Below are 13,171 nucleotides of genomic sequence, written 5' to 3' on the forward strand. Positions count from 1 at the left end.
AAACAGACATGGAACAACGGGCTAGTTCCAAATTAGGAAAGGAGTACAACAAGGCTGTATGTTGTCACCCTATTTAACTTCTATGCAGAGTGTATCATGTGAAATGCTAAGCAGGATGAATCACAAGCTGGAATGAACACATTGCTTTTATACTCAAGGTTTGAGTTTGATCCCTGTAAGCAGTCTTCAACATGACTGATTCTATCAGTCAATTCAGTTGCTCAGTCGTGTCTGACTCTTTGTGACCCCAGGGACTGCAGCCCACCAGGCCTCCCTGTCCATCACCAACACCTGGAGCTTGCTCAAACTCACATCCATTGAGTCAGTGATGCCATCCAGCCATCTCATCCTCTATTGTCCCCTTCTCCTCCTGCCTTCAATCTTTCCCAGCATCAGGGTCTTTTCAAATGAGTCAATCAGGTGACCAAAGTACTGGAGTTTCAGCTTCAGCTTCAACCTTCCAATGAATGTTCAGGACTGATTTCCTTTAGGATTGACTGGTTTGATCTCCTTGCAGATCCAAGGCACCCTCAAGAATCTTCTCCAACACCACAGTTCAAAAGCATCAAATTCCTTAGCGCTTAGCTTTCTTTATAGTCCAAATCTCACATCCATACATGACCACTGGAAAAACAATAGCTTTGACTAGACATGCCTTCGTCAGCAAGGTAATGTCTCTACTTTTTAATATGCTCTCTGGGTTTGTCATAGCTTCACTTCCAAGGAGCAAGTGTCTTTTAATTTCATGGCTGCAATCACCATCTGCAGGGATTTTGGAACCCAGAAAAATAAAGTCTGTCACTGTTTCCACTGTTTCCCCATCTATTTGCCATGAAGTGTTGGGACTGGATGCCATGATCTTAGTTTTTTGAATGTTGAGTTTTAAACCAACTTTTTCACTCTCCTCTCTCACTTTCATCAAGAGGTTCTTTAGTTCCTCTTTGCTTTCAGCCATAAGTGTGGTGTCATCTGCATATCTGAGGTTATTGATATTTCTCTCAGCAATCTTGATTCAAGCTTATGCTTTATCCAGCCCTGCATTTCTCATGACGTACCTGCATATAAGTTAAATAAGCAGGGTGACAATATACAGACTTGACTGCTTTTCCAATTTTAAACCAGTCTGTTGTTACATGTCCAGTTCTGTAGGCTTTACATAATCACAATGTCATAATCATAACAAAATGCCTTCTTTACTGAATAGAGAAACAGCCATCTTGCCATTCTTGATAGTCCATGACACCCACAATTTAACCACTCTCCACTTCTTAACAAGAGAAGGGAGATAATGAAAGTTACTAGAATTTAGACTTATAAAACTATATGAGACATGAAGATTTTATTTGTTTAGCAGCCTGCTTCCATCAAGATTAATGTCCAATACACCCAAAATCTCAGTGCATTCAGAAGCAGAAATAGGCCAATAACAGATAAAGTGATAGTGGTGAGTGAGGAATTTTCATATATTCTTTCACAAATCTTTTTATAATTCACTGGGAGTTAGGAGAAGTCTAGTGTGAGATGAAGAGAACTAGCAAGATGCTATTAATTAGCATAATAATTTACTTGTAAATAAAGTAAGAGCTTTAATAAACAAAGCTCAAGGCAGTAGACACAGGTAAAATAAATCCCTTACATTTTCACTCCACAACTTGTGAAAAATCTTAGAGTATGGTCCTATAGGACAAGGACAAAATGTACACTCTGCAAAAGAGATATGAAAATAGAGAATTGCTTGAGTGAGTATCCAAAGAAATACACAGAATCAACTGTCAACTGATTGACAGTTCAACTGTCAGTTTAACACAATTTAACAGACAGTTTAACATAATTTAACTGTCTCTTCAGTTAAAAAGAAGGTACAAGGCCCTCCATATTCCAACTTATCAGGGGAGATGAAAATTTGCTAGACTAGAAGAAGAAAAAAAATACTGAAGGACTATAAGAAGTAAAAACTTCTGAGGCAGTCGTGAAACAAAAACATTTTTTTTAAATATGAAAAATGGAACACAAAAACTGATATTAAAAGAAAAGTCAGTGAAGGGACTTCCACCTCTAGGCAGGATGGGGTAACAGAAACTAGATTTAATCTCTTCTTGAGACACCCAAAGGAAGAAGAAAAAAAAGACTCTATGAAGGGAAAAAATGTTTTCAAGACACCCAATATCAGATTATGAAGGGCAGTAATCTTAAAGAGATGGGAAACAAACTAGATGAGCAATTTGCTGTCTTGAGAGAGTTTTCAAGTGATGGTGTATGTGGGTAGGGTGGGACAGGGCGTGAGATCCACAAGAAACCCAGCAGACTCTCCTGAGTTGAGGTGACAAAGCTGAAGGTTCAAGACAGCTAGAATGTGCAAGACAAAACACTGGAAAGGGAAAGCTGGACTGGGTTGATGGGCAGAGGATTCCCTAGAGTATTTAGCAGAGACCAGAGAGATGTGTAAAGAAATGGTCCTAGTCCAGGAAAAGAACCATCTGCACAGATTAGAAGGACAGTGGCCAGTAAGGCAACATGAATGTGAAGCAAGTTTTCAGACATTTAAAAAAATGGAAATATTAATAATTTATCTTCCTGAGCACCTGCATCTATGTTATAGAAGTCCTTCAGGCTAAAGGAAAGTGATAACAGGTGAAAATAATGATTTGTGCAAAGCAATAAAGAGCACCAGAAATGAGGAGATGGAGCTTAAGACCCATAGAGAAATATGTGTGACTTTATTATGTCAGTCTCTTTAAAAGACAATTCATTATTTAAACAAAAATAAAGAAGTATTGTGGGATTCACAGTTGTGTAGAGGCAAAACATATGCCAACAATAATGCAAAGACCAGATAAAAAGAAATGGAAGTATGCTATTGTAAATGTCATATATGTGAAGTTATAACACGTCGAAGGTTTAATATGACAACTTACACCATGAGGCATAGAGCAGCCTCTAAAATAGCAACAATAATAAAAAAAAAAAAAGCCAAGGGAAAAAATAAAGTGGAAATACATTAAATTAATCTAAAAGAAGGCAGAATAAGAGATGAAAGGGGGCAGAATGGATAAGACAAAAAAAGAACAAGTAGCAAGGTGATGATTTATACCTAACTATATTAATAATCACACTAAATGTAAATAAAGATTACAATTTAAAGGAAAAGATGATCAGATATGATACAAAAAGCAAGCACCAATTAAATACTGCCCACAAGAAACATACTTTAAATATAAATGCTAAAAGTAGAAGATTGAAAATGATATATTACACTTATACTAATCAAAAGAAAGCTGGAATTGGATACATGAATAACAGTCCAAATAGACTTAACAAAGAAGAATATTACCTGAGATAAATAAGGTTATTTCTTAGTGATAAAGGGGTAAATTCATCAATAGCACTTAATCTCAAATAATTATGCATAAAATAGTGTCAAAATACATGAAAATTAAGACTGATGGAACTGCAAAGAAAAAGACACAAATCTACAATCATGCTCGGAATAATTAATATGCTCTCAATGATTAATACAACAAATAGAAAACTCAAGAATATATCAGACTCAAACAACACTATAAGCAATCTTGATCTAATTAACATTTATAGAACTTCTCACCAATAACAGTAGGCCACACAGTCTTTCAAAGTGCACACAGAATGTTTATCAAGATAGACTTTGAGCCATAAAAAAAGTCTCAGTAATTTTTAAAAGACTCAAGCCACACAAAATATGTTCTCTTGTCACTATGGAATCAAATCAGAAATCTGTAACAAAGATATGTAGAAAATCCCCAAATATGTGAAAACCAAATAACACAGCTCAAATAACCCACAGGTCAAAAACAAAATGAAAATGAAAATAACTGAATGGGGGCGGGGGGGAAAGCATCAGAATTTGTAGAATGCTAGTAAAGCAATGCTTATAATATGCCTCTAAGAAGAAAGGGCTTGAATCAGTGACTTCAAGTTCTACCATAAGAAACTGAAAAACAAAGAACAAATTAAATGTAAAGTATCAAATAATAAACAATGGGAATAATAAAGGCCAGAGAGGAAATTAATGAAATAGATAACAGGAAAACAATAGAGAACTTAACAAGACTAAAACCGATTTTTTAAGAAGATAAAATTGAAAAATTTCTAGTGCAACTGACCAGAAGAAGGGCACAAATCACCAATATCTGGAACAAGAGAGATGATATCATTACAGACTCTACATATATAAAAGGATATAGTCATAAATAACCTATGCCTACAAATTTGACAGTTTGGGTGAAATGAATAAAAATCCTATAAGACAAATTACAAAAGAACTCTTAAGAGGTAGCAGATCATCCAAACAAGTCTAGGTCTGTTAAAGAAATTGAATTTGTAATTAGAAATCTTCCCACAAAGAAAACTTCAGTCCCATTGACTTTTTTTTTAATTGAAAGATAATTGCTTTACAGTATTACATTGATTTCCACCAAACGTCAACATGAATCGGCCATAGGTTTACCCATGTCCCCTCCCACTTGCACACCCCTCCCACCGTCCTCCTGATCCCACCCCTCTAGGTTGTTATCACGCCCTGGTTTGAGTTCACTGAGAGTAACATGGAAACATATATTACCATATGTAAAACAGATAACCAATGGGAATTGGGAATGTAAAACGTGATAGCCATAAATGGGGATAAGATGGGAATGTAAAACAGACCACCAATGGGAATTTGCTATATGACCCATCGACTTCTGGAAGGAATTCCACTGAGCATTAAGGAAGAACTTGTATCAATTATGGACTTCCCTGGTGGCTCAGCAGTAAAGAATGCTCCTGCAGAGTAGGGGACACAGGTTCAATCCCTGGGTCAGGAAGCCCCCTGGAGGAGGAAATGGCAAACCACCCCAGTACTCTTGCCTGGGAAATCCCGTGGACAGAGGAGCCTGGGGGGCTACAGTCCGTGGAGTTGCAAGAGTCAGACATGACTTAGCAACTAAACAGCAAAGCAATTCTACATAAACCCTTTCAGAAAATCAAACATAAGGGAACACAACCCAACTTATTCAGAGGCCAGCGTCACTTATTTATCTAAATTTCACTGTAGCATCTACCAACAATTATCTTATGTTCATGTAGATATGATAAATAAATGTGAGGTAAATGACAGTACTGTTAGTCTTCTTAGTATTATTGAGGTATTATGGCCTTTTTTGGTTGAATGACTGGCAAAGCAGTTATTGAATAACAGATTAATATCAACCATAGAGAATTTTAATAGAAGCTGAGAACATGTATTAGGATAGGCTGCCAAGTAATTCCATGAACTTAAAGCAGATTCTTTCTGGTTCATAAATAACAGATTCTTTCTGGTTCATGAAAGGTTCAATGTGACTTTTCCTCTTCAGGAGGCTCTCCTGAATGTTCTCCTTCCAAGGAAGAACTCAGGGATCCAAGTTCCTTATACTCTTTCATTCTCTCTGAAGTCTTTTCTTGCAGTCAGTCAATTGGACAGAGTACATCTCTGTACTGCATGTTTCTGGCTAGCACTGAAACAGATCATAGGGAACTTCTGTCCATATGTCACTGATCAAACTCAGACCTATGCTTCAATGCAAAGGGAGCTCAGTATATAAAACAATTTGGTGAACATATTGCATTATATCTGCCATTAATATTATGAAAATTTTGTATAACAGCATCAAAATTCACAAACTAAAACCATGATCCATATCCAACAAGATGACATAGGTTTAAAAAATTCTATAAATCAACTTAAAACTGGAAAATAAACATTTGGCTAAATGTCAGCTAGTTAAAATATGGATCAAATGTGTGTTTTAAGAAACATTAATTGAAGTATGAAATCCAGGTTAAGATTTTCTCTCTGCATCATTCAGACTGTCCTGAAATACTGTTTTCTATCCTGATTCATGCACCAAGGAAACAACTGACTAATGGGAGCAGGCCCAATGATGTTATAAGTAAGATGGAATGAAAAACTGTAATTTTTCACATGATAATTTGTTGAAAAAAGTATGAGAGTTTATCCTGAAGGAAAGATACAGGGATAACTAGCTGTTATACAATATTTGAGTGAAGGGACCATTTGAAACAGAGATCACATTTATTCTTTATGGTTCTTAAGATTAGTAAAAAGGACCTTTCATGTAGAAGGAAAACATGAGTTCAAAATAAAGAAAATCCTTTATAAGTAATTGGAACAGTGATTCTCAAAATGTTATCCAGGAACCCCAGGAAAATCTGAGACCTTTTCAAGGGGTCTACAAGTTCACAGCTATATTTAAATAATTATAGGATGTTTTTTGCCTTTTAGATTCCCATTGTCTTACAAAGGAACAGTGAAGTTTTCCAGAGGCTATTTGACATATCATATCACAAAAAAGAAGACATAAGAACCACTTGTTAAGCCAGACATTAAAGAGATTTGAAAAGAGATAAAACCATTTCTTTCTCCTCACTATAATTGTTTTAAATATATTTTTTAAACTTTATTGAGATATTAGTAACAAATAAAAGTGGTATATATTTAAGGTGTGGTGGTGGTAGTTTAGTCACTAAGTTGTCCGACTCTTGCAACCCCATGGACTGTAGCCTGCTAGGCTCCTCTATCCACGATATTTCCTAAGGAGTGGGTTGCCATTTCCTTCCTCAGGGGGTCTTCTCAACCCAGGGATCAAACCCAGGTCTCCTGCATTGCAGGTGGATTCTTCACCATCTGTGCCACCAAGGAAGCCCCAAGCTAACATACCCATCAACTTATATAGTTACCTTAGTGTGTGTGTGTGTGTGTGTGTGTGTGTGTGTGTGTTGCTTATGAGAACACTTTAGATCTATTCTGTTAGCAAATTTCAAGCATGCAATGCATTAACTATAGTCACTATGCTGTACATTAGGTCACCATAATTTATTCATCTTATAACTGAAAGCTTGTACTTGACCAACACCTCTTCTATTCCTCCACATCTTCCAGTCCCTGGTTCCATTCTACTCTCTGTCTCCATGAATTCAATTTTTTTTTTAAATGCCACATGTAAGTGAGATCATGCAGTAGTTGCCTTCCTGTGTCTAGCTCATAATTATTAAAATTTTAAAACTAATATTTTTATGCTAATATTTAATGGGCTTATTGTCACTACTTTATATGAACTAATTCTTTAAAACCCTCATTTTAATTTCTAATTTAACTATCAATAGATATATCCTATATCCCACAAACAAAAAGTTGTTTGTGATATTCTATTCAGTAAGTTCTAACAGTATAAATGGACTGGAGACAAAAAATATTTGACCCATTGAATTAGAGGTATACAAAATAGGACAGATTGCCCCAGTAGGTAAAATATTCTCTTTCACTGAAGGGGCTAGCTGGTTAGTTGATAGGGATACTGTGGGAATGTCGTAGCATTCATACTACAGAGATGTGGGTTAGATAATCACTGAGCTCCTTTCTAGCCATCCATTAATTTCATAAAATACTGATAAAAATATAAACTTAATTAAAATTTGTTTCATTTAACATCTATTTCGTGTCAGAGCCATACTTAGAACTTTGTCTTTCTACTAGGCCGCTTTTTTCCCGTGATCATATTCCCATAGCTAGCAACCTTATGTTTACTTCCAGACCTTGGCCAGGCAAATAAATGTTCTCTTCTAACTAGAACCATTCATGAGCTCACCAGCTAAGATGTTTGTTTATTGTGACCACCTTCCTTTCTTAGCACTCCTTGACTGAATAGACAATAGACTTCTTGATTTCTGGTGTACTGTTTAACGTTTGTTCTATTTGTGTCTAAGCCATTCAAGGTACACGTTAGCCAAGAAAGAAAGATTCAGTTCTGAGACGTGGGTGGGAAGAAAACAAGAAAGAAGCCAGATGAAATACTACCTAGTTTCAAGGTCATCCATGCAGTGCGATGAGACACGAAACGGTAAAGTACATTCAATTGTACGCCCACAAATACTTGCCCAGACAATGAACCTGAATATAAAAGATGCATTCAATGAATGCCATGTAATACTTTCTAAAGTAAGTGTGAAAAATCAGTAGGGATGGTATGGTTTAAGCATGGAGATACTGTAGGCACAAATGTCAATTAGGTACCATCATGCATCTGTCAAAATATTCGAGTATTGTTGGTATCAAAGGTTTGGATCAATTACACATTCCTTTAAAATGGCCATGGTTCAGAAACTTGCACCTATTATTTCCTTGCCAAAAAAAAAAAAATGTTAAGGCAAAAATCCAAAGGCGAAATTCAAGCAGTAAATTAAAATTGTCCATAAGATATCTGCAATGACACCAGATTGATCTGAAATATAATTTCCTACCAGTCATTAGGTGTCATTTTAGGACCCTCACAAATTTAAACACTTGAGATAATTTCAATAGTCCCCAAATATTTTTGCATTTACTATCTGAATATTTGAAAAGTGACCTAATTATGACGATGCCTGGTATTTATACAGAAGGAATAGACATCTTGTCTTCTTTGAATCCTAGAAAAGGAAAGACCAGTATATCATTTTAGATGTATTGAAGACAATATATTTGATCAGAGAGAACTGACACTGTTGTATTTTTCACTTCTCATATATGAACTTCTAATTCTTGCAAGTTTTCTATAATTTGTAGAAATAGAAATTTGGAATAAAAATTTTAAAAGTAAGATCTTTCATAAAACACTCCAATCCTTTCCATCACACTTAGAATAAAATAACATCCTTCCCACAGCCTAAGAGGTCCTATATACTTTAGTCCCTGACTACCTCACCAACATTATGACACTATCTCTTGCTCAGTATACTTTGGGCTTCCCAGGTGGTGCTAGTGGTAAGAACCCACCTGCTAATGCAGGAGACGTAAGAGATGCTGGTTTGATCCCTAGGTCAGGAAAATCCCCTGGAGGAGGACATGGCAACCCACTCCAGTATTCTTGCCTTTGATCCACACGATCAAAGGAGCCTGGTGGGCTACAGTCCATTGGGTCACAAAGAGTCAGACACGACTGAAGCGACTTAGCACGTATACACGCAGTGTACTTTATTCTAAAGGTTCTCCTATATCCTTAACATGCCAAACTCTTCTCTGCCTCATTGTCCTGGAACTTGCTAATCTCTCTGCCTACAACATCACTTTCCAGAATCTTATAAAGCTAATATTTTCTCAGTGTTCAATCTCCGCATAAGTATTATATCAAGTAGGCTTTCCCTTTCTGAATTGAAATAGTCAACACACACACACAAAATCACCTGCTCTGATTGCTTTTTTATATCATTCAACAAAATTCACAAATATTTTCTTTACCTTTTTATTATCATTGCTGCCCTAAACCAAAATAATTTTGTATTTCCCGTTCTAGCATGATAAGAGTTGAATAAATTTTTGTCAAATGAATCAATTTGAAGGAAAGCCACAAAATAATTATTATAATGATCATTATGATAGCTACCATTTAATTTGACAGTGACATGCTAAGTCCTTTATGGACATTATTCTATCCTTACCTTACCTACCACTATATCCTTACATTTCCTTTTTATTATTTAACAAAATTTTAATCTTATATTGGATTATAGTTAATTAACAATGATGCATTAGTTATAGGTATACAGCAAAGTAATTCAATTATACCCATACAAGTATGTACTCTTCTTCAAATTCTTTCCCCACTTAATTTAGTACAGAATAGAGCTGAGTTCTCTGTGCTATACAATAGGGTCTTGTTGGTTATCTATCTTGAATATACTAGAGTGTTCATGTCAATCCCTGATTCCCAATTTTTCTCTCCTCACCTCTTTCCCCCTGGTAATCATAAGTTTGTTCTCCAAATCTGTGAGTATTTCTGTTTTGTAAATAAGTTCATTTGTATCTTTTTTTTTTTAGATTCTGCATATAAGTAATATTATGTGATATTTGTCTTTCTCCAACTTCACTTAGTATGATTATCTCCAGGTCCATCTATATTGCTGCAAATGGCATTATTTCATTCTTTTAAATGGCTGGGTAATATTCCATTGTGTGTTTACATACATACACACATATGCCACATCTTCTTTATCCATGCATCTGTTGATGGACATTTACTTACATTTCATAGTATCATGGGCAATTTCTGAAATGACTCCCAATGACTCCTACCTCCTGATACTTATGCCATTATGTCATCTCCTTCCCTTGTGTGTCCTGGCTAGACTTAGTGACTTATCTCTAACAAACAGAATATGTCAAAATTGGTGGTGGTGGCGGGTTGATATTAAAAAAAAAAAAAATAGTAGCTTCATTAAAGTGAAGCCTGATCCATACAACCTTGACCAAACCATCAGACTTATGGATACTGGCAATATATATTGACACCTTGTACCCATGTTATGATAAAATGGAAAGGGATATCACTTTTGCGTTATCCTTCTAATAATACAAAACCTCAACAAAATCATGAGAAAATATCAACAAATCAAAATTGAGGGGCAATCCTACAAACTAACCAGCTCTTCTGAAAAAGCCAAGCTTATGAAACACAAGGAAAGACTGAGGAATGGTTACTAAGAGATGAAAGGTTACAAAGAGACCAAGGAGACATAACAACTCTGATGTGGACCCTAGGTGGAGAAACTGTTGAAATCTGAATAAAGTTGTAGTTTAGTTTGGGTTTTGTTTTTCTTTGTTTTTTTAGGGATGGGCTGTCAATTCTGAGACTGTGCTACAGAAGACTGACTTCCATCTAGCTTGTACTTACTCTTGGACTCTTCCTGCTTGCTGCTATGATGAAGCACATTTCATGGTATAAGCCACATGGAGAGGTCCACATTGCAAAGGACTTCTGGTCAAAAGCCGGTGGAGTCACAGAGCCCATTGGTCCAACATACCTTGAGAAGCTGAAGCCTACAAACAAAAACAGCATGATTATCATGATTGAGTTTGGAAGAAGGTTCTTCTCTATGTGAGACATGAGCTGACTGCACCCACAACTGACACATTGATTCCAGCCCTGTGAGACCCTGAGCCCCAGAACTCAGGATTGTGAGCCGTGCACTTGGGCACTCAGTCATGTCCGGCTCTCTGTGACCGCGTGGTCTGTAGGCCACCAGCCTCTTCTGTCCATGGAGATTCTCCAGGCAAGAATACTGGAGTGGGTTGCCATCCAGGGCATCTTCCCAAACCAGGGATTGAACCCAGGTCTCCGGCATAGCAGGTGAATTCTTTACCATCTGAGCCACCAGGGAAACCCACCCAGGTGACCTGCTCTTAGATTCCTGACCCCCAGAAACTGGGTGATAAATGCTTTAAATCACTAACTTTTAGATTAATGTATTACAGAATAATAGATAAGTAAGACCCATGGTTCTATACAATTATTATTCCTGCTTTTTGCAGGAATGAGAAAAGTTGCTTAAAGAAATTAGGTAACTTGCCCAAATTTACATAATTAAGTGACAAAGCTGGAATCCAAACAGTGGTCTATCAGAGACAAGGACTATGGTCTTAGTCACTGCATTAAAATGTGCTCACAAGGTTCCTTACAGTTACAGATAAATATAACAGCAGTTATATTTCTGTTAATGAAATTGATCTAAAACAAAGTAAAGTTTTAGAAGCATCTAAACCCATTACCAAGTAAATTTCAGAAGAAAAAATAGACTTTAACATCTAAACAATGTCAAAGCAAAACCACGAGTTTTTGAGAATGATCTACTGAACTGAACTGAACTGAAGCCCAGCAATGATAGACAAAATCAGACATTCTATAAGATTTCGTAGTGAGTTCGAGGGATTTCAGGACTGAAAATGGGAAAAGATATGACCGTGAGGTGGCAGTAGTACTATGAGCCTTATCTCAGCAAGACAGGTTTGCACGTGGGGGAAGTCCTTACAGCGCGATAGTTCAGTTCAGTCCAGTCACTCAGTCGTGTCTGACTCTTCGCGATGCCACGGACTGCAGGACGCGCGGCCTCCCTGTCCATCACCAACTCCCGGAGTTTACTCAAACTCACATCCATCAATTCGGTGATGGCATCCAACCATCTCATCCTCTGTCATCCTCTTCTCCCGCCTTCAATCCCTCCCAGCATCAGAGTCTTTTCCAATGAGTCAGCTCTCCACATCAGGTGGCCAGAGTACTGGAGTTTCAGCTTCAGCATCGGTCCTTCCAATGAACACCCAGGACTGATCTCCTTTAGGATGGACTGGTTGGATCTCCTTGCAGTCCAAGGGACTCTCAAGAGTCTTCTCCAACACCACAGTTCAAAAGCATCAATTCTTCAGCACTCAACTTTCTTCACAGTCCAACTCTCACATCCATACATGACCACTGGAAAAACCATAGCCTTGACTAGACGGACTCTTGTTGGCAAAGTAATGTCTCTCGTTTTTACTATGCTATCTAGATTGGTCATGACTTTTCTTCCAAGGGCAAGCATCTTTAGATTTCATGGCTGCAATCACCATCTGCATTGATTTTGGAGCTCAGGAAAATAAAGTGATGACGATAGTATTGGAGCCTAAAGCCCTGGGGTACGGGGTGAGAAGACCATCTAGATGAAGGGAGGCAAGTGAACTCCCAAGAGAGAGGGGACTCAGGGACAAGACCTACATGTCTCAGTGATGTCTGGCAAGAGCCCAGCAGGGTGTCGGGGCCAGAGAGCTCCAGAGGGCAGCTGCAGCTCTGCTTTTGTAGCTGTGTGTGTGCGCGCAGCCGTTTCAACCTTTGCAACTCCATGGACTGTGGCCTGCCAGGCCTCTCTGTCCATGGGATCATCCTGGCAAGAATTCTGAAGTGGGTTTCCATTTCTTCCTCCAGGTTTTTGAAGCTATCAGGTTTATTTTATCCACGGCTAGCAGATGTTGGGCATAGTTTCCCAACATACAGAAAGCAGTTCAACTCAAACTGACTAAAAATCTATTATGTTGAAAACTATTAATATGCAAAAATTTTAGTTTGACACCAGTGACCTTTAGACTAACAGGACCCGGTCTCCTGTGAATAAATAAACAACCTAGGGAACATCTTTGATTACTTTATAAAACAGATTCACACTAAAGTTCTTTTGTTATTAACTGGGTCAAATGGGAACAACTTGCCTTTAAAGATCTCTAGGCTAAGGTAAAATCATAACTTTTAGTTCACAGGACACTCAACTGCCACAGAAGTATTATTCAGGCATAGAGTGATGTCGCTCAGTCGTG

Source organism: Muntiacus reevesi, chromosome 1 (genome assembly GCF_963930625.1).
Source record: "Muntiacus reevesi chromosome 1, mMunRee1.1, whole genome shotgun sequence".
In the NCBI taxonomy this organism is placed as follows: domain Eukaryota; kingdom Metazoa; phylum Chordata; class Mammalia; order Artiodactyla; family Cervidae; genus Muntiacus; species Muntiacus reevesi.